Here is a 20,352-nt window from a genome sequence, read left to right as displayed (position 1 = left end):
TGTGCATGTATCACATTTTGTTTGTTCCTTCACCTGATTGAGGAACATTTGGATTGTTTCCAGTTTTGGGCTATTAAACAAAAAAACTTCTGTGAACATTGGTGTACAAGTCTTTGTGTGGACATGTGCTTTCATTTCTTTAGAGAAAATACTCAGGAGTGAAATGGTTGAATTGTGTGGTAGGTGTGTGATTATTTAAAAACTTGCCAAGCTGTTTTCCAAAGTGGTTGTACGATTTTACATTGCCGCCAGCATGTGTGCAGGTTCTAGTTGCTCCACTCCCTCTCCAGCACTTAGTCTGGTTAGTCTTTTTTAGTTTTAGCCGTTCTAGTCTAGTGTTATCTCGTTGTCGTTTTAATTTTCATTTGCCTGATGACAGATGGTGTGACCATCTTTTCAGGTGCTTATTTGTGTGCTGTCTATCTTCTCGAGCAAGGTGTCTATTCAGATCTTTTGCTCATTTTTAAGTTGGGTTGTTTGTCTTATTGAATTGTAGAGTTTCTTACGTGTTGATATATCTTTTGCAGATATTTTCTCCTACTCTGTGGCTTACCTTTTTACTTCTTACCAGTGCAAAGAACAGAAGTTTTTAATTTTAATGAAGTCTGTTTTATATATATATTTTTATATTTCTGCTCTTTGTATTGTATTTAACAATCTTTGCCAAAGCCAAGGTCACTAAGATTCTCTCTTGTGTTTTCTTAGAGATGTTTTATAGTTTTAATTCATTCCATGGTTTCTGTTTTTAGTTTTTTAATATGATGAATTACATTGATTTTGAAATGTTAAACTTGGCTCGTGTTCCTTGGGTAAATCCCACTTGGTCATGGTATATTATTTTTATATACTGTTGGATTCAATTTGCTAAAGATTTCTTCATTTACATTTTTACATTTATGTTCAAAAAGGATATTTGTCTGTAGTGTTCTTGAAATGTCTTTGTCTAGTTTTAGTTTTTGAGTAACCTTGGCCTCAGATTGAGCTGCTCGGTATATACCCTCCCCAGTTTTCTGGAAGGGTGTGTCTAGAATTGGTGTTATTTCTTGCTTAAATATTCGGTAGAATTCACCAGTGAAGCTTTCTGGGCCTGAAGTTTTGGGGGAAGGTTTTTGTCTACAAATTCAATTTCTTTAGTAGATATAGAGCTATTCAGATTATCTATTTCTTTTTGAATGAGCTGTTGTAATTTTTAACTTTCACAGATTTTGTCCATTTCATCTGAGTAGTCAAATGTGTTGACAAAAGTTGTTCATAGTATTCCTTATTATCCTTTTACTATTGATAGAAAATGTGGTGATGTCACCTCTCTTATTTCTGATACTAATTTTGTCTTTTCTCTTTTGTTCCATTAATAGTCTGGCTAGACTGATCTCAAAGAACTAGCTTTTGGTTTCATTGATTTTTCTCTGTTGTTTTTCTGTTTTCTTTTTCGTCAACTTCTGCTCTTATTTGTTTCTTATGCTCACTTTGTGTTTAGCTTGCGTTTCTTGTCCTCATTTCTTAAGTTGGAAACTTAGGTCATTGCTTTGGTACATTGCATTTTCTCTAATAAAGGTGTTGAGTGCCATAAACAGCCTTCTAGATACTGTTGCAACTATATGCCACAAATAATGACATGTTGTGTTTTCATTTTCGTTCAGTAACAGATATTTTCTGATATGCTCTTTGACTTCTTCTTTGGCCCATTGCTTATTTAGAAGAGTGTTATTTAATTTTCAAATATTTGGGGGATTTTCCAGACTTTTTTTCTGTTATTGATTTCTAATTTAGTTCCCCTGTCAGAGAACATGCTTTGCATAATTTGAATCTTTTAAAAGCTTATCTGATTTGTTGTATGTCCCAGGATATGGTCTTGGTAAATGTTTCATTTTGACTTTAAAAAGATATATGTGCTGCTGTTATTGGGTGGAGTGTTCTATAAATGTTATCACGTTTGTTGATAGGATATGAAAGACTTGAACAACATTTACTGATTTTCTGTCTCCTTGTTCTGTCAATTATTGGTAGGGGTGTGGAAATCTCCTATTGTGATTTTTTGGATTTGTCTGTTTCTTCTTTTAGTTCCATTGTTTTTTGCTCCTTGCATTTTGAAGCTCTTTTATTAGGTACATAAATGCTTAGGATTGTTATGTCTTCCTGATGAATGTACTCCTTTATCATTATAAAGTGGTCCTCTTTATCCCTGGTAATATTCTTTGCTCTGAAGTCTACTTTGTCCCATATTAATGTAGCCAGATCTTTTGACTAGTGCTAGCATGGTCTATTTCCATCCTTTTACTTTTAGCCGTTTGTGTCTTTATATTTAAAGTGTTTGTTTTTGTAGGCAACATACACTTGGGTCTTGCTTTTTTATAGTTTGATGATCTCTGCCCTTTTTTTTTTTATTGTGGCAAAATATACGTAACATAAAAATTGCCATTTTAACCATTATAAGGTTTAGAATTCAGTGACATTAAGTACATTTACAATATTGTGAAACCATTGTGACTCTTCATTTCTGTAACTTTTTCATCATCCTAAACAGAAACTCTATACCCATTACACAATAATTCCCCGTTCTCCCTTCTCCCCTACCTTCTGTCTTATGAATTTGCCTATTCTAGGTACCTAAGATGAGTGGAATCGTATAGTATTTGGCATTTTGTGTCTGGCTTATTTCACTTAGCATGTTTTCTAGTTTCATCCATGTTTAGCATATATCAGAGTTTCATTCATTTTTAGGGTTGAATAATATCCCATTGTATGTGTGTATCACATTTTGTTTGGACACTTGGGTTATTTTTACCGTTTGACTATTGTGAATAATGCTGCTACGATCATTGGTGGACAAGTATCTGTATGCCACATCAATGCTTTGGGTGTATACCTGTGAGCGATTCCTGCTTTCATTTCTTTGGGTATATACCTATGAGTGGAATTGCTACATCATATGGTAATTCCATGTTTACCTTTTTGAGGAACTGCCACACTGTTTTCACAATCTCTGCCTTGTAATTGGGGCATTTAGAACATTTACATTGAATGTGATTAGATTTGGTTAGATTTAAATCTGTCATCTTACTGTTTGTTTTCTGTCTCATCTGTTTTTTGTTTCCGTTCTCCATTTCTTCTTCTTTTGGTTTAAGTATTTCTTATGATCTCGTTTTGTCTCTTTTTTAGCCTTTTAACTATTAATTCATTCAACCATCAATTTCTTCACTTTGTGTCCTTGGCTCATACAGTCCTCCATTCGTTAGCTTTCTGATCTTAGGAAAATGACTTAAACTCTCCTAAACTCTAAAGAACTGGAGCTTCTTGCATTACACCACACTGCTCCCTACCATCTCTATCCTCTGGTCGTTTCTGTATGAGAGCTGAAATAAGGCAGAGTGTCACCTTGTTTGACCTCAACTGGAACGTGTGTGTTGATAGACTGAAATTTTTCACTACTCTGCTCATGTTTGCGAATGACCACGAGAATGCTGCAAATACTGATTTGGGATTCCAAAAAAATTTTAGTGAGTAGTTGAATTCACAAATATGGAACTTGTAAATAATGAAGATCAGCTATATATGTACCACATAGGGTGGTTGTGTGGGTTAAATCAATTAATACAAGTTAAGTTCTTCAAACAATGCCTTACACAGACTCATTTGATGTTTCAGAAATTTATTTGGTAAGTTAGTTTTTAGTAGTTTGTATGTCCAGGTATAAGTGAGGATATTTTTATGTCTAATTTTTGGTGACATTGCATAGTGTAGAATTGTGCTCTTTTCATGTGGTGAAATCCAGGTTTCCTACCCTGCTTTTTACCTGTCACTCGTCTACTTCATTTAGTCCTTTTTTTTTTTTTTTTTTTTGCAAACATGCAGGCATGGCTTTAAGGGCAGGAAGGATTAATAATGAACAAAAACGATGTTGCTCCCTGACCCTACATTCTGTTTTCTTCACTATGATGTTTTTTTTTGGAGCTGGCTACTACATTTTTTAGGCGGCTTTATTGAGATATGATTCACATACCATACAATTCACCCATTTAAAGTTTATAATTCAGTGGTTTTTTTGTATATTCACAGATGTGTGTAACCATCACCACAGTAAATTTTAGAATATTTTCATCACCTCAAAAAGAAGCCTGAACCCTTCAGCTACCATCCCTTCATCCCCTGCCCCTGTTTACCCCATCCCTAAGCAACCACTAAGCTACTGTTTGTCTCTATAGATTTCCCTATTCTGACTTTCCTATGAATAGAATCATATAGTATATGGTTTTTTTTTTTGGCTGACTTCTTTCACTTAGCATTATATTTTCAAGGTACATTTATGTTGTAGCATATGTCAGTATCTCATTCTTTTTTATGACCAAATAATGTTTCATTGTGTGGATATACCACATTTTGTTTATCTGTTTGTGTGTCAATGGACATTTGGGTTGTTTCCACCTTTTGACTATTATGAGTGATGCTGTTACATTCATGTACAAGTTTCTGTGTGGACATGTTTCCATTTGTTGGATATATACCTAGGAGTAGAATTGCTGGGTTACATGGTAGCTCTATGTTTAATTATTTGAGAAACTGCCAGACTATTTTCCAAAGTGGCTGCAACATTTTACATTCCTGTAGCAGTGTTTGAGGGTTCCAGTTTCTCCACATTCTCACTAACGCTTGTTATCTAACTTTTTAATTTTAGCCATTCTAGTGGGTATGAGGTGGTATCTTATTGTGGTTTTGATTTGCGTTTCCCTTATGACTAATGATACTGAGCATCTTTTCATGTGCTTATTGGCCATTTGTATATCTTCTTTGGAGAACTATCTGTTCAGATTCTTTGCCTATTTTTAAATTGGGTTGTCTTTTTATTACTGAATTGTAAGAAGTTTTTTTTTGGAGGAGGAGGTGGGGAAGATCAGCCCTGAGCTAACTTCTGTTGCCAATCCTTCTCTTCTTGCTGAGGAAGATTGGCCCTGGGCTAACATCCATGCCCGTCTTCCTCTACTTTATATGGACGCAGCCACAGCATGACTTGATACGCGGTACGTTGGTCTGCGCCTGGGATCAGAACCCATGAACCCTGGGCCGCCAAAGTGGAGCGCGCGAACTTAACCACTACACCACCAGGCTGGCCCCAAGGGCTTTTTAATATGCGTTCCGAATACAAGTTCCTTATTAGATATATGATTTGCAGATATTTTTTCCCATTCTAGATTGTCTTTCCACTTTCTTGATAGTGTCTTTTGAAGCATAAAAGTTCTTAATTTTGATGATGAAGTTTAACTTATTTATTCATTTATTTAGTTGCTTCTGCTTTTGGTGTCAGATCTAAGAGTCCATTGCCAAATACAAGGTCATGAAGATTTATGCCTGTGTTTTCTTCTAAGTGTTTTACAGTTTTAGCTCTTAAATTTAAGTGTATGATCCATTTTGAGTAAACTTTTGCTTATGGGATAAGGTTAGGGTCTAACTTCATTCTTTTGCATATAGCTATTCAATTGTCACAGCACCATTGGCACCCTTGTGAAAAATCAGTTGACCATAGGTGTATAGGTTTATTTCTGGTCTTTCAGTTCTGTTCCATTGATCTGTATGTTTGTCCTTGTACCAGTACCACACTGTCTTGACAACTGTTGCTTTGTAGTAACTTTTGAAATTGGGAAGTATGAGTCTTACACTATTTATTCTTCTTTTTCAGAATTGTTTTGTTAGTTGTAGCTTGTTGCCTTAGGATTCCGTATGAATTTAGAATCAACTTCAGAGTATAAGTTTTGCATTTCTTTGGTTAATTTATTCCTGGTTTTGGATACTATTGTGAATGGAATTGTTTTCTTCATTTTACTTTTGGGTTTTTCAATGCAAATGTATAGAAATTAAATTGGGTTTTGTATATTGATCTTGTATCCTGCACCCTTGCTGAACTCATTTATTACTTCTAATAGTTTTTTGGTAGATTCCTTAGGATTTTCTATATACAGGATCACTTCATGCAAATAGAGATAGTTTTACCTCCTCCTTTCCGATATAGATGCCTTTTATTTCTTTTTCTTGCCTAATTGCCCTGGTTAGAACCTCCGCTACAATTTAGAATAGAAATGGCAAGAGTGGAAATCTTTGTCTTGTTCCTAATCTTAAAGGGAAACCATCCAGTATGTCACCATTAAGTATGATGTTAACTGGAGATTTTTTGTAGATGCCCTTTATATTGAGGAACTTCCCTTGTGTTCCTAGTTTATTGAGTTTTTTTTTAAATCATGAAAGCGTGTTGGATTTTGTCAAATGCTTTTTCCTACATCTGCTGAGATGGTCTTGTGATTTTTTTGTTTTTCATTCTATTTGTATGATCTATTACATTAATTATTTTTGGATGTTAAACCAACTTTGCATCCCTAGGATAAATCCCACTTGGTCATGGTGTATAATTCTTTTTATATATTGCTAGATTCAGTTTGCTAGTATTGTGTTGAGGACTTTTACATCCATGTTCATAAGAGATATTAGTCTGTAGTTTTGTTTTCTTTTTTTTTTTTTGGTGAGGAAGATTAGCCCTGAGCTAACATCCGTTGCCAATCTTCCTCTTCTTGCGGAGGAAGATTGGCCCTGGGGTAACATCCGTGCCCATCTTCCTCTATTTATTTTTTTTTATATGGGACACCGCCATAGCATGGCTTGACAAGCGGTACATCAGTCCATACCCGGGATCCAAACCTGTGAACCCTGGGCCGCCACAGTGGAGCGTGCAAACTTAATCTCTACGCCACCAGGCTGGCCCCTGTAGTTTTGCTTTCTTGTGACATCTTTGTCTGATTTTGGTATCGGGGTAATATTAGCCCCATAAAATGTGTTGGAAAGTGTTTCTTCCTCTTCTTTTTTTTTTGGAAGAATTGGTATTAATTCTTCCTTGAGTGTTTGGTAGATTTCAGCGGTGAAACCATTTAGGCCTGGGCTTTTCTTTGTGCATAGTTTGTGGATTACTGATTCAATCTCTTCACTTATTATAGGTTTATTCAGATTATCTTGAGTCATTTTTGTAGTTTGTGTTTTTCTAGTAATTTGTGTATCTCATCTAAGTTATCTAATTTGTGTACTATTATTCATAGTATTTGTTTATAATCCTTTTTGTTTCTGTAAGGTTGGTAATCTTGTGCTCTCTCTTTTTTTTTTTTCCTTCAGTTTTGTCTTTTTTTTTATTGATGTTTTAATAGTTTTTAACATTGTGAAATTTTGGGTTGTACATTTTTGTTTGTCCATCACCGTATATATGGCTCCCTTCACCCCTTGTGCCCACCCCCCACCCCCATTGCCCCTGGTAACCACAATACAGTTTTCTCTGTCCATGTGTTGGTTTATATTCCACATATGAGTGAGATCATACAGTGTTTGTCTTTCTCTTTCTGGCTTACTTCATTTAACATAATGCCCTCCAGGCCCATCCATGTTGTTGCAAATGGGACGATTTTGTCTTTTTTTATGGCTGAGTAGTATTCCATTGTATATATATACCACATTTTCTTGATCCAGTCGTCAGTCGAGGGACACTTAGGTTGCTTCCACTTCTTGGCTATGGTGAATAATGCTGCAACGAACATAGGGGTGCATAAGGCCCTTTGGATTGTTGATTTCAGGTTCGTTGGATAGATTCCCAGTAGTGGGATAGCTGGATCATAGGGCATCTCTATTTTTAATTCTTTGAGGAATCTCCATACCGTTTTCCATAGAGGCTGCACCAATTTGCATTCCCACCAGCTGTGTATGAGGGTTCCTGTTTCTCCACATCCTCTCCAGTGTTTGTTCTTTTTTGGCTTGGTGATTATAGCCATTCTAATGGGCATGAGGTGATATCTTAGTGTTGTTTTCTCTCTTTTGTTTTTGATTCAAGTAATTTGAATCTTCTCTCTTTTTCTTGGTCAGACTGGACAGAGGTTTGTCAATTGTGTTGATCTCTTCAAAGAACCAGCATTTTCTGATTTCCCTTTAGATTTCTTCTTCGACTCATTGGTTATTCATGAATGTGTTGTTTAATTCCCACATATTTATGAATTTGCCAAATTTATTCCCACTATTGATTTCTAATTTTATTTTATTATGGTTGGAGAACATACTTTGTATTATTTTTATGCTTTTAAATTTATTGGGGTTTGTTCTATAGCCCAACATTTGATCTGTTCTGGAGAATGTTCCCTATGTACTTGAGAATGTCTATTCTGTTGTTGGATGGAGTGCTCTGTAGAAGTCTGTTATATCTGGTTGGTTTGTAGTGTTGTTCAAGTCATCTATTTCCTTGTTGATCTTCTGTCTAATTGTTCTATACGTTATTGAAAGTGGGGTATTGAAGTCTCCAACTATTGTTGAATTGTCTGTTTTCATTTCTATTAAAAGTTTCATGTATTTCAATGCTCCATTAATAGATGCATATATGTTTTTAATTGTTATGTCTTGAACTATTGACCATTTCATCATTATAAAATGTCACTATCTCTAGTATTCTTGTTTTAAAGTCTATTTTGTCTGATGTTAGTACAGCCACTCCAGCTTTCTTGTGGTTGCTGTTTGCATGATCTTTTTCCCCATCCATTTACTTTCAGTGTTTTTGTCTCTGTGAATCTCGTGTGTCTCCTGTAGACAACATATAGTTGGATCATGTTTTCTTTAAATCCAATCTGACAATCTTTCCCTTTTGATTGTTCAATCTATTCACATTTAATGTTACTGATATAGCTGGATTTACATCTGCCATTTTAGTTTTTGTTTTCTATATGTATTTTCTAATGTAGCATTTTAATTTCATTAGTGATCTTTTTTTAGTTTTTTTTTTTGAGTTTTTTTAAGTCGTTGCTCTGGGGTTTATTGTGTGCGTCTCATCAGCTTTAGATTTGTACCAGCTGAGTTTGGGGAATATGCAGACCCTTTACTGCTGTGCAGCTTGATTCCCATTTTCCCTTTTTTTTTTGGTATTGTTGTTAGATGTATTATATCTGTTAATGTTACAAACTCAGCCTTGCATTGCTATAATTATTATTTTTACCATCTGCAGTCATTTCCTTAGCTCACTGCAACTTTGCTTCCATCCACCTCCTTTTGGGCTGTTATAGGAAATATATTACACTTACATTAAATTGTGCGTTTGAAGCCATGATACATTGTGTGATATTATTTTATACAATTGGTTTTTAAATCAGTTAAGAATAGAAAGGTTAAAAAATATGTATAATTGCCTTTACTGGGGTCACTTGTTTTCAGCCTGAAGAACTTTCTTTAGTATTTCCTGTAAATCAGGTCTACTAGCAATGAATTCTCTCAATTTTTATCTGGCAAAGTCTTTATTTTTTCTTCATTTTTGAACAGTACCTTTCCTGAATATAGAATTCTTAGTTAACAGTTTTTTCCCTCAGCACTTTCTATGTGCTATCCCACTGCCTTCTGGCCTCCATTGTTTCTGCTGGAAGCCAGCTGTCAGTCTTATTGGGTTTCCTTGCAAGTGACTCATCATTTTTCCTCTTGATTCTTTTAAAGATTTTTCTCCTTGTCTTTTACCTTCAGCATTTTTTACTCTCATGTGTCTGTTTGTGGGTCTCTCTGTGTTTATCTTACTTGGAGTTCTTAGAGCTTCCTGCATGTATAAGTTACTGTTTTTTAATAAGTTTGGGGTTATTATTTCCGTGAATATTTTTTCTGCTCCTTTCTCTCCTCTCCTTTCAGTACTCCAGTTCTGTGTATGTTCGTGCTTTCAATTGGTCCCATGTTTCTCTCAGGCTCTGTTTATTTTTCTTCATTCTTATTTCTCTCTGCTCTTCAGCTTGCATAAATTCTATTAATGTATCTAAGTTTGCTAATTCTTTCGCCAATGCAAATGTACTGTCAAGCCCCTCTAGTTGAATTTTTGATTTCAGTTATTGTAGTTTTCAACTCCAGAATTTCCCTTTGGTTCTTTTTTGTAATTTTTATCTTTGTTGATATTCTCTATTTGATATAAATTGTCATCATAACTTCTTTTACTTCTTTAACGTACATCCCTTTAGTTGTATGAACATACTTATAATAGCTGCTTTAAACTCTGTTCTGTTAAATCTAACATCTGGATGCTCTCACAGGCAGTTTCTGTTGCCTGCCTTTTACCCAGTGTATGGGTCATACTTTTCTGTTTTTCTCCATGCCTGGTAGTTTTTTGCTATAAATAGGACATTTTAGATAACATATTGTAGCAACTCTGGGTATTGGCCCCCCACCCCCAGACTCTTTCAGGGCTTGTTACTGTTCTTTGTTTATATACCAGCTGGATTATTTTAGTGAGATGTATTTCTTCCTCACTGTGTTAGACCTCTGATATTGCTTCTCTGGGTGGTGCAGTTTGGGGCATGCCCAGAGCCACCCTAGGATGACAGGTACAGGTAGGACTCTCTCCCACTCTTGCCCTCATTACACCCAGCAGTTAACCTCCACTAATTGTGGCCCATTGCTGTGTTGTTTTCAGCAGTGCCCTGGGGCATGAATTCCTCTACAGACTAATCCAGTCAAATTGTGGCTCCTGCCGGGGATTAGTTTCTGAGGTTAATGTTTGGTACTTGTACGAACCCCAAGAGGGCTCTTCCCAGCTGTCTCATTCCCTGGTTCTCTCCTACTAACTAGCTGGCCTATAGTCTGGGCTGTATCTTCATTAGATCCAGGATGCTCTTCCCACTTGCTTTTCACCACAACTTGCACTGTTCTTGAGAGTGTCTTTAGGTTGAAACTTTTCCATGCTCTGTTGTATTGTCAATGCTGAATTTTCTTAGGTTTTTGTGACTAGATTGCTGTCTTGCCCTAGGACCGTTTCCAAGGGCTTTAAATGGTGTTATGTAAAAAAAAAAAAATTCACTAGTTTCCCCGAGAAGCAGGTGAGCAGAGCGACTCACGCTGTCATGCTGGAAGTTGATCTCTCCAGTGTTATCTTGTGTCTTAGAGAGCGAGGATCAATTTCACACGTTTTACGTATATTGTGTCCTCTGTAGCACTGGCTGTAGTCCTTGATGCACGTTATAAATGTTCAATAAATTCATGTTGGATCTAGTGAAATTATAATCAGTCAGTCTAACATCCTGGTTAAGGTCCCAGCGCTGATTCAGACTGCTGGGTCCCTTGGCAGTAGTGTGGCCTTGGAGAAGCCACTTAACCCCGCTCAGCATTTGTGTTCTCATTTCTAAGTGGGCCACTCTGTACCTCACAGGGTTCTTGTGAGGAGAGAGGGGAATAATCCATGAGTAGAGTCCCTTAGAACTGTGCCTATCACATTTTAAGTGCTTTGTAAATGTGAGTGATAATGAATAGTCCTTGTTGACTAACACGGTATAAAAATGAGGACCTAAGATACATACTACTTGAAAAAATACTAATCACTAAAGATGTTAAAATTTTCTATTTGGCAACTGTATCGGAATTTATGGCCTGAATTTTTAACCAAAATACTGCAATTTGAAATTTTCCTTAGCCTTTTGACCATTTCTCCCCAAAATATCACCCATGTTTTGCAGTTCTTGAGTTCCAAGCTGCTTTAAGGGAAATCTAAAACCGAATGCTGTAGTTTGGCATCTGACTTCCAGTAGTGAGAACTCAGTGTTACAGTGGAACCTCAGGCGTGATTCAGGATTTTCTAATGCTGCTGTTAAATACTGTGCAGGCTCACACAAAAATGCGTACGCTTAGCTGTCACTGACAGGAGTGGCTTCAGCTTTACGTTTGAGGAGCCGGAAGCCTTATTATAAGATTGGAAGAGTAAGTTGGTGTGAGATTCATTTGGGGGTTTATTTCAAAACCTGTGGAGTGTATGTTTATTCACACTCACTATTTGCATGTTTGTACCATCTTTAATTCTTTAAATATCTTCTTTTTTTTTTTTAAACAGTTTTATTTATTTATCTTTTTGTGAGGAAGATCAGCCCTGAGCTGACATCCGTGCTAATCCTCCTCTTTTTGCTGAGGAAGACCGGCTCTGAGCTAACATCTATTGCCAATCCTCCTCCTTTTTTTTCCCCCCCAAAGCCCCGGTGGATAGTTGTATGTCATAGTTGCACATCCTTCTAGTGGCTGTATGTGGGGCGCGGCCTCAGCACGGCCGGACAAGCGGTGCGTCAGTGCGCGCCTGGGATCCGAACCCGGGCCGCTAGTCGCGGAGCGCACGCACTTAACCGCTAAGCCACGGGGCCAGCACTGAGCGCGCCGACTTTTAACCGCTAGGCCATCAGGGCTGGCTCGGTTGCTCCCTATTTATAAACTCAGGAACTGAATGGATTTGCCTCATGGTATTCCTCCTTATTTCAACGTTGTAATCCAGACTGCAGAAGCAAATCATCTCAGCCAGCAAGGCTATGCTCTGTTCAGTAGCTTCCTGTAATGGCAGCAGACCATGCGCTCAGAGCACCCGGCAGGGCAGCAGCAGGGGTAAGGGAACAGACCGTGGACTAATGTACACAGACAAAAGGTAATCAAAGCTGTTGCTTGTTTCAGGCTAGTAGGCACGAGAGAAAGAGAGAGTGTTGTAGAGGGAGGAAAGATGTTATATAAGGTACAGTATCCTGTGTAAACTTTTGCTATGATATATCCAAGGAGATTACATAAGTTGGGATATTTAAATTTCATTATTCTAATAGTTATCCTATTAGGGATAGGATTTGAGCTAAGGATTTGAGCATCAAATCCTTTATCACAAGGCAACCCTATATGTGAAATTTTTGCCATATCATGAGACTGGTTGAATTTATATTCCCGTAAATTCACACTTAGAATTTTAGGACCTTAGATTTGGAATTTGGAAACAGATTTTGCATCTTCTGAGAGAAGCGGCTGGGGTTTCTGTTGTGTTTTTTGTTCTGTTTTTGCTTTCTTGTCTTATTCCTTACACCATTAACAGAGTGGCATATGGAGAGTCAGTGAAAGGTTTTGCAATGAGATGCTTGTGTAGAATGGAAAAAGCTGATGTCCATCATTTAAGATTATAGTGACTACCGTCCTCACAGAATGAACTGAGAGTGACTAGTATTGCTAACACCACGTTGATGCTAAAATGCTTTTTTCTTCATCTCAGGGAGGCAGGTAGGTTTAAACTTTGCCAGCTATGATTGCTTTGAGAAAGATTCCAATATTCAGGCTCCACAGGATTAGACTATATTGATTAATAATGTCTGCCATGGGAATAGGAATGGGGAGATTGGTGATTAGGTTGCTTATTTGATCCTGTCTTAATTCTCCTTGACACAGTTATTTCTACTGGAATCTTTGCATAGAGGAGTTTTCGTCTAGAATGTGTTGAATTTAAGGAAATCATGAAGCTAAATTACCAGTTTATTTAAAGGAAGCCTTTACAGTTATGGATTTTTGCTGTGTTATTTTTTCTGAGCTCTTTGGGTGTGCTGGGCTCCAGTACTTGACTGGTATCTACTGATGGTCAACATTGTTAATATTTTATTAGATAGCTTCTGTTTCCTCATAAATATGTTTTTAAATTTTGCATTCTGAAGTGTAGTTTCATTATATTTGCGACCATTCTCAGTTTAATAAACTTTGATTGCAAAAACAGCTTTTTAAAAAGAAATTTGAATGAATTGGTATGACTCTGGTATGTTTAGGAAAGAATATTTCTGGATACTTTTGTTAGTAGAGATAGAGCAGAAAAGAGCAGCAGATCTTTAGCATTAAAGAGCAAACAACTTCTTTTCTTCTTTTTTTCCCTTGAAGGTATATTATTTTTGTTGTCTAAAGATAATTTATATCTTGTTTGTGAATTTGGGAAAGATTGCTTTGTTTACAACTTCTCTGTGCTTAGATGATTGATAGGAATATCACTCTCCTAATTTAATCCAAATGGATTAGTGTTGTTTAAAATCTAATAGGGACGACTTCCTGAATGGTTAACTGCCATGCGCCAGGCAGGCAGCTTGGATGGTTTACATATGTTGTTTCATTTACTCCTTGCTATAACCTGTAAAGAGATAGAACATTATCATCCCTGCTTGAAGTTGAGGCTGACAGAGGTTAAATAAATTGCCCAAGGCCATACAGCTGTTCAAGGTTGGACTTGGTATTTCCGACTCAGATGTGTCCGACTGAAAATACCCATCTCATTTTCCAAGTACAACAGTGCCTTCCTGGATTTATTTGTATTGTTTGTGGTTTTTTTTTTTTTTGGTTTTTTTTGGTGAGGAAGATTGGCCCTAAGCTGTCATCTGTTGCCAATCTTCCTCTTTTTGCTTGAGGAAGATTTGCCCTAAGCTAACATCTGTGCCCATCTTCCTCTATTTTGTATATAGGTGGCTGCCAACGAGTGTTTTAGGTCTGTGCCTGGGAACTGAACCCGGGCCGCTGAAACAGAGGGCCCCAAACTTAACCACTAGGCCGCAGGGCTGGCCCCTGTTTTCTTTTCTTTTTTTTTTTTTGATAGTATTAGCCATACAGTATCATGAATAAAGTTGATATTATACATTTATTAAAGGAAAGTGTTGTGAGCTCTATGTGAAATATAGTTTTGCTTTGTTGTAACTTTTCTTGGCCTTTGGTGTGAACTACCTTCATGCTGAGGTTTTAGTTACAGTATCATTGAAATAGGCTCCTGAGTTCTCGATTTAAAAATAATTTACTTGAAATATCTAATATACTGTGAATAACAGAAGAAAAACTTTACCATGAAAACATTTTCTGCCACTTAGGTTTTTGGTCATTTAACATTAAAGTTGCAGAACATTTTAATTTGTGTGTGTGTGTGTGTGTGTGTGTGTGTGTGTGTGAGAAAGATTGGCTCTGAGCTAACGTCTGTTGTCAATCTTTCTCTTTTTGCCGAGGAAGTTTGGCCCTAAGCTAACATCCATGCCCATCCTCCTCTATTTTGTATGTAGGATGCCACCACAGCATGACTTGCTGAGTGATGTGTAGGTGTGCGCCCGGGATCTGAACCTGTGAACCCCGGGCCGCTGAAGCGGAGTGTGTGAACTTAACCACTATGCCACCAAGCTGCCCCTAATTTTTTAGTTAAATATTAAAATACTTTAGGGTGCTACTATGTTCATTGAGTGAGGTACAAAGGGAAGATAATGGTAAATTTAAAGTGGTATCCAAGTCTTTGAAATAATAATAAAAGCTGCATTTTTCTAAGATGACTAATAGATTTTATTTGTACAATGAATTTTAAAACAACATGTATAAAATAGTTTAACAGATATCTGGCGGAGTCTCATTAAACTGTTGCTTTCTAGAATGGTTGTACTAGGTTGAACCACTTACATCTAACTTTATTCTCACCAGCATTGAGTATTTTATGTATTAATTTATATACATATATATATATTTTTCCCCTTACAGCTTTGTTAGTTAATTGGTGGCAAGTGATCACAAATTCATAACACGAGGGAACCACCAAAGAAAAAAAATGTTCAAGTCCTATAATTAAAAAAAAAAATCTATGAAATTAAGTTTTTCTTATTTCTTCTGAAGCAGTTTTTACCCTAATGTTCAAATTCTTTTGAGTTTAAGCGTAGGAGGCTTGGTACTATATTATTCTTTTTTGGAGAGGTGGAGTAGGCCAAGATCAGTCTTTACACTTTCTAAATATATTTACCATATCTATTTAATAGCTTTAAAAAAAATGTATTACTGTGAAGCATGGTGGTAACAGTAGTTGGATGTAACTTCTTATGTGAAATGAATAATTAAATCCTTCCTCTGTAATGTCATAATTGTCTACAGAGTCCTTCAGTATCTCCTAATACGAGTTTCACTTCTGATGGCTCCCCATCTCCGATAGGAGGAATTAAGCGAAAAGCAGAAGACAGTGACAGTGAACCTGAACCGGAGGATAATGTCAGGTGAAGCCATTTGTGGTAGCACTTTGTTAGCAAATTCCTGAAATAGATGCAGTCTAATTAATGCTGTTTAGCTTAGAGCAGCAGTGCCTTCAGATGCTTGCCTGTGATCTTTTTATCCACCAGTAATTAATGTGGAGGGTTAGGATAGTCAGTAAATTCCAGTGAGATGTGTAAGCTATAGCTGTTAATCCTAAGTATCTAGATTAGTATGCATGCTGGTTTTGTCCTCCAAGCCACTTTTCCCTCTGAGACCAGGCACTAGATCAGCTAGACATGAGGTGTTTAGCTGTATGTGATCTGAATGTTACTGTTATGAGATTAAATTTTCAAGCTGCTTAACCCAGAAAGTTCAGTTACATTTGGTTACTTGATATAGTTTGTTTTAATCATCTCAATTGAAAAGTTTCTTCTTTAAAATGAAATATGCAAAAGGCTTTCGGTTAAGAGAGAAATGTATTTTTAAAAACCACGAACTTGCATATGCACAACTATATTTCATGACAGAGATGTTTCCCGTTAGCTATATACTTCAAATTTATAATAGGAAAATTGGATTCTTTAATTTATACAGAAGTTTGAGATCATTATATAATAAGATTAACAGCTTCTTGTGTGATTAAATCTGGATTTGAACCCTGGGCTCAAGTGCAAAGGGCCAACAACCTCAATAATTGTAACTCATTTAGAATTTTGCAAAATGATTTATTTCAAAGTTAAACAGTAGTGGTTCACAGCTCATGCTTCTTTTATAGGATGTGGATGATGTGTTTGTATTTATGATTAGAAACTTCAGAAGTGTGATGTCTGGTTCTGTATTTTCCCAACATCTTTTGATGTCAGATTCAGAGATCTGTGGTGACTTGTGATTGAGCATTTACCTGATCTGAGTTTTTATCCTCTGCTTCTGCAACTCTTGGAGTATATTTTTTGTTTTACCATGTAGCCATCATGATCAATATCAGCTTAATAGTTAACTTGATTTTTTTAGTACTTTATTGTTTAATTTTGGTGCTGCAGATAATCAAAGTAGAATTGCTTCTATCAAGAAATGCTTGGAGTTCTTAGCATTTATTTCATTAATAGTTTCTGTAAAATAGTGATATTCAACATTATGGATAGAAGATATTTCTCCTAATTGATGTTCTGTAAATCTTTTGCGTGGGGGCAAAGTTAAAATCGGCATGGTGTAGGGGCCGGCACGGTGGCACAGCAGTTAAGTGTGCGCACTCCGCTTCGGCAGCCTGGGGTTCGCAGGTTCAACCGCTTGTCAACCCATGCTGTGGCGGCATCCCCTGTAAAGTAAAGGAAGATGGGCGTGGATGTTAGCCTAGGGCCAATCTTCCACAGCAAAAAGGGGGAGGATTGGCATTGGATGTTAGCTCAGGGCTGATTGTCCTCAAAAAAAAAAGTAAATAAAAAAAATTGATATGGTGTATTCTGAAACATGACTGCAATTAATTAGTAAGATCTGGCACATGGTAGAGAAGAGCCCTTAATGGAGAATCATCCTGATGTTCTTGATCGTTCTTGATTTTTTTTTAGTATTCTTTGGCATCTTTAAATCTTTCAGAGATTGAGAAATGAGTACTTAAAAAAATAAAAAAATATACTTTGAGTGAAAATGTGGTTTTTCACATTGTATTTTCAGTGATTAATGAAAATTTAGTGAATTGATGACCTCCTTCTAAGTTTTACCAGAACGTGTGTGTGTGTGTCCGTGTCCTTCACTTATGCCAGCAACGCTTTGCTGAATGAGGGAGAAGGCCCAAGGATAGGGAGAGTAGGTATATACATAATTTCTGCCTGGCTTCTAGATTATTCTTTTTTAAAAAAGTAATTTAGTTGACTTTCTTTGTGTAATTTAGATATACTTTAACAAACTGAGGAACTTGAACTATATAAAATATCTTCAGTATTTGCCTCTTAAAATCTAGTTTTAGAATTGTTCTACAATCAAAAAAACATGTAAAACAGTATGAAAATCTGAGCAAACATGTGTTGTGTATCTACTTTAATAAATGGTTATTCTCTTTTTTTTTTTTACTGTAGTTTTGTAATGATCTTTCTAGAATCAGTGTTTGAGTTTTTAACGTTTAACTATCTTTAAGTTGATGATAAATCCTGTGAAAGTGGACTTTTTAGAAATAATTAAATGAAGCTATGTTAATATTACTGTTTAACTCATTTACATTTTACCTGGATATTAAGTGTAAATTGATTTGGATGATAAATTGCTAGCTAGTTACTGAAAGTGTATTAATTCAACATGAACTGGCTTTGCCTGATTTTTAGGCTTTGGGAAGCTGGTTGGAAGCAGCGGTACTACAAGAACAAATTTGATGTTGATGCAGCTGATGACAAATTCCGTCGTAAAGTTGTACAGTCTTACGTTGAAGGGCTCTGCTGGGTTCTTCGATATTATTACCAGGTACAAAATGAATATTTTCCTCTAAATCTCTAGTTAATCATTTTAAGAAAATAGTTATTTCTATAATAGTGTGTGATGTTGAGCTATATTCTGAAATTGAACCCAGACTCATATTTTCAAGCTTCCTATAAAGAAATTCATTACTTTAAATAAGATTTGTTTGTAAAGCCTTTGAAGCTCCTTAGGTGTTAATATATAAACGAAGCTAATTTTTGTTATGCTAAAGAATTTCAGCATTAAATACTGTGGTTGAGAATACTTGGTCTTTAAAATTATTAAAGTTTATTGTTTTGTTTAATTGGAATAAAAAATAACAGAGTAACTAATACACAGTCGCTAAATGACTGAACAAAGGACAAAAGCCTGGAAAATAACTGGTAAGAATTTGAAAGGAATTTGAATGATACCATTTCCTCCATATAGTGTAGTGATGTTACATGAAGTGCATTCTCATTGGCGTAATCTGTATCTGACTTAAAGCTTTTGATAAATGAGATGTCAGATTGGTGAGAGATTAGGCGGACATATAGGGGATTGTAGCACTGATAATACCTGGTTTTGTGCTTGGGGAGTGAAGCAAATTTGATGTGACTTGGGAATAGGTGAAGTTTGTTGGAAAGTAGAAAGTAATTTAATACACTAAGTATCAATTGTAAAATATTCTCATTTCGTGTTTTACTCCGACCCTCAACATTTTTCTCCCCAAAGCTCCCAGTACCTAGTTGTATATCCTAGTTGTAAATCCTTCTGGTTCTTCTATGTGGGACACCGCCTCAGCATGGCTTGATGAGCGATGAGTAGGTCCGAGCCCAGGATTCAAACCGGCGAAGCCTGGGCCGCTGAAGTGGAACATGTGAACTTGACTGCTGTGCCACTGGGCCGGCTCTGACCCTCAGGATTGTAATTCACTAGGCACAGAGTCAAAACTCATTTCAGGAAGCCTTCTCTTTTCTTTGAGTATAACTTACTGTTTTTTCTTTTTGATTGGTTTACTTAAATATTTTTAAAGTAAAGAGAAAGCTGTCACATGAAAATATAATAGGGAATTGTAAAATGAAACTTTTGGCTCTTTTATGCTCAGTCACTCTTCTAGTGATGTCCCTTACCCACCTGTACACTCAGTGAGTGTCAGCTGCAGTTGTTCTTCATTTTATGTGATGATAGCAGCTCTCGAGTTGGAAAGAAATGTCACCAAACACATTTGAAGGATAAAAGTCTTCACCAAATTGTGTTTGTTAATATAAAGTTTGGTATTAACTACTGATTATTAAAGATGCTTTGCAGTATTTTTTAAATCAAGGAGCCGTTGATACGAAGTAAAAGTTTAGATTTAATCCAAACATCTTTTAGGACTCATGGAAAAAAATTAATATATGGAATATATACCAAAAGTCATATGTTTTATCAGTAGAATATTATAGGTTGATAGTTTAATTTTTTTGTCTTTACCGTGTCCATCGTTAACATAGATTTGTTTTTGTTGTTGTTTTTTGTTTGTTTTTACTGATTTTAGGGCTGCGCTTCCTGGAAGTGGTATTATCCATTTCATTATGCACCATTTGCTTCAGACTTTGAAGGTATTGCAGACATGCCTTCTGATTTTGAGAAGGGTACTAAACCGGTAAGCTTGAGTATTTAGAGCCATAACATTTGTAGAATTTTGGCTTAGATAAAAATTGTGTCTTATCTTAAATTTTTTTTCTTTCTTGCAGTTTAAACCACTGGAACAACTTATGGGAGTTTTTCCAGCTGCAAGTGGTAACTTCCTACCTCCATCATGGCGGAAGCTCATGAGTGATCCTGTGAGTGTCTTAGTTTTTGAGTGTGTTGATAACTGGATTTTTGTCGTACATTTTGCTAGCACTAGTCACAATTGCTTTTGCATCTTATAGTTACAATAGTGAAGTCCAGAAACAAAGTAAAAGTATTTGGATTCTTCTGTATATTTTTTACTACTTTTTTTTCCCTGCTTTCCTTGGTCATCAGTACCCTACCCGGTAAATAAAATTGATATGTGTTTGGGAGAAATTCTTGTAACAGTCACTTTGTTCTCAGCATACCTGTAAGTCATTATTTTTATTGGTTCCAGCCATGTGTGGTGGGTACCAGAGCATGAAGGCTGGT

At 36.3% G+C, this 20,352-nt stretch overlaps 1 long non-coding RNA gene across 2 annotated transcripts; it reads left to right on the top strand.

Annotated features, from left to right (window-relative positions):
- Positions 1 to 17,316: 17,316 nt before the first annotated feature.
- On the top strand, positions 17,317 to 20,091 carry LOC131395669 (uncharacterized). Of its 2 annotated transcripts, none has more exons than XR_009216372.1 (4): positions 17,317 to 17,580; positions 18,093 to 18,228; positions 19,742 to 19,849; positions 19,941 to 20,091. It is a non-coding gene; the product is annotated as an uncharacterized LOC131395669 (long non-coding RNA). The 2 variants fall into 2 exon arrangements; XR_009216373.1 differs by having other exon boundaries at positions 17,317 to 17,584.
- Positions 20,092 to 20,352: the final 261 nt, after the last annotated feature.

Source organism: Diceros bicornis, chromosome 31 (genome assembly GCF_020826845.1).
Source record: "Diceros bicornis minor isolate mBicDic1 chromosome 31, mDicBic1.mat.cur, whole genome shotgun sequence".
Taxonomy (NCBI): domain Eukaryota; kingdom Metazoa; phylum Chordata; class Mammalia; order Perissodactyla; family Rhinocerotidae; genus Diceros; species Diceros bicornis.
The sequence above is the reverse complement of the archived record's forward strand: the minus strand, read 5'-3'. Positions and strand labels throughout refer to the sequence as shown.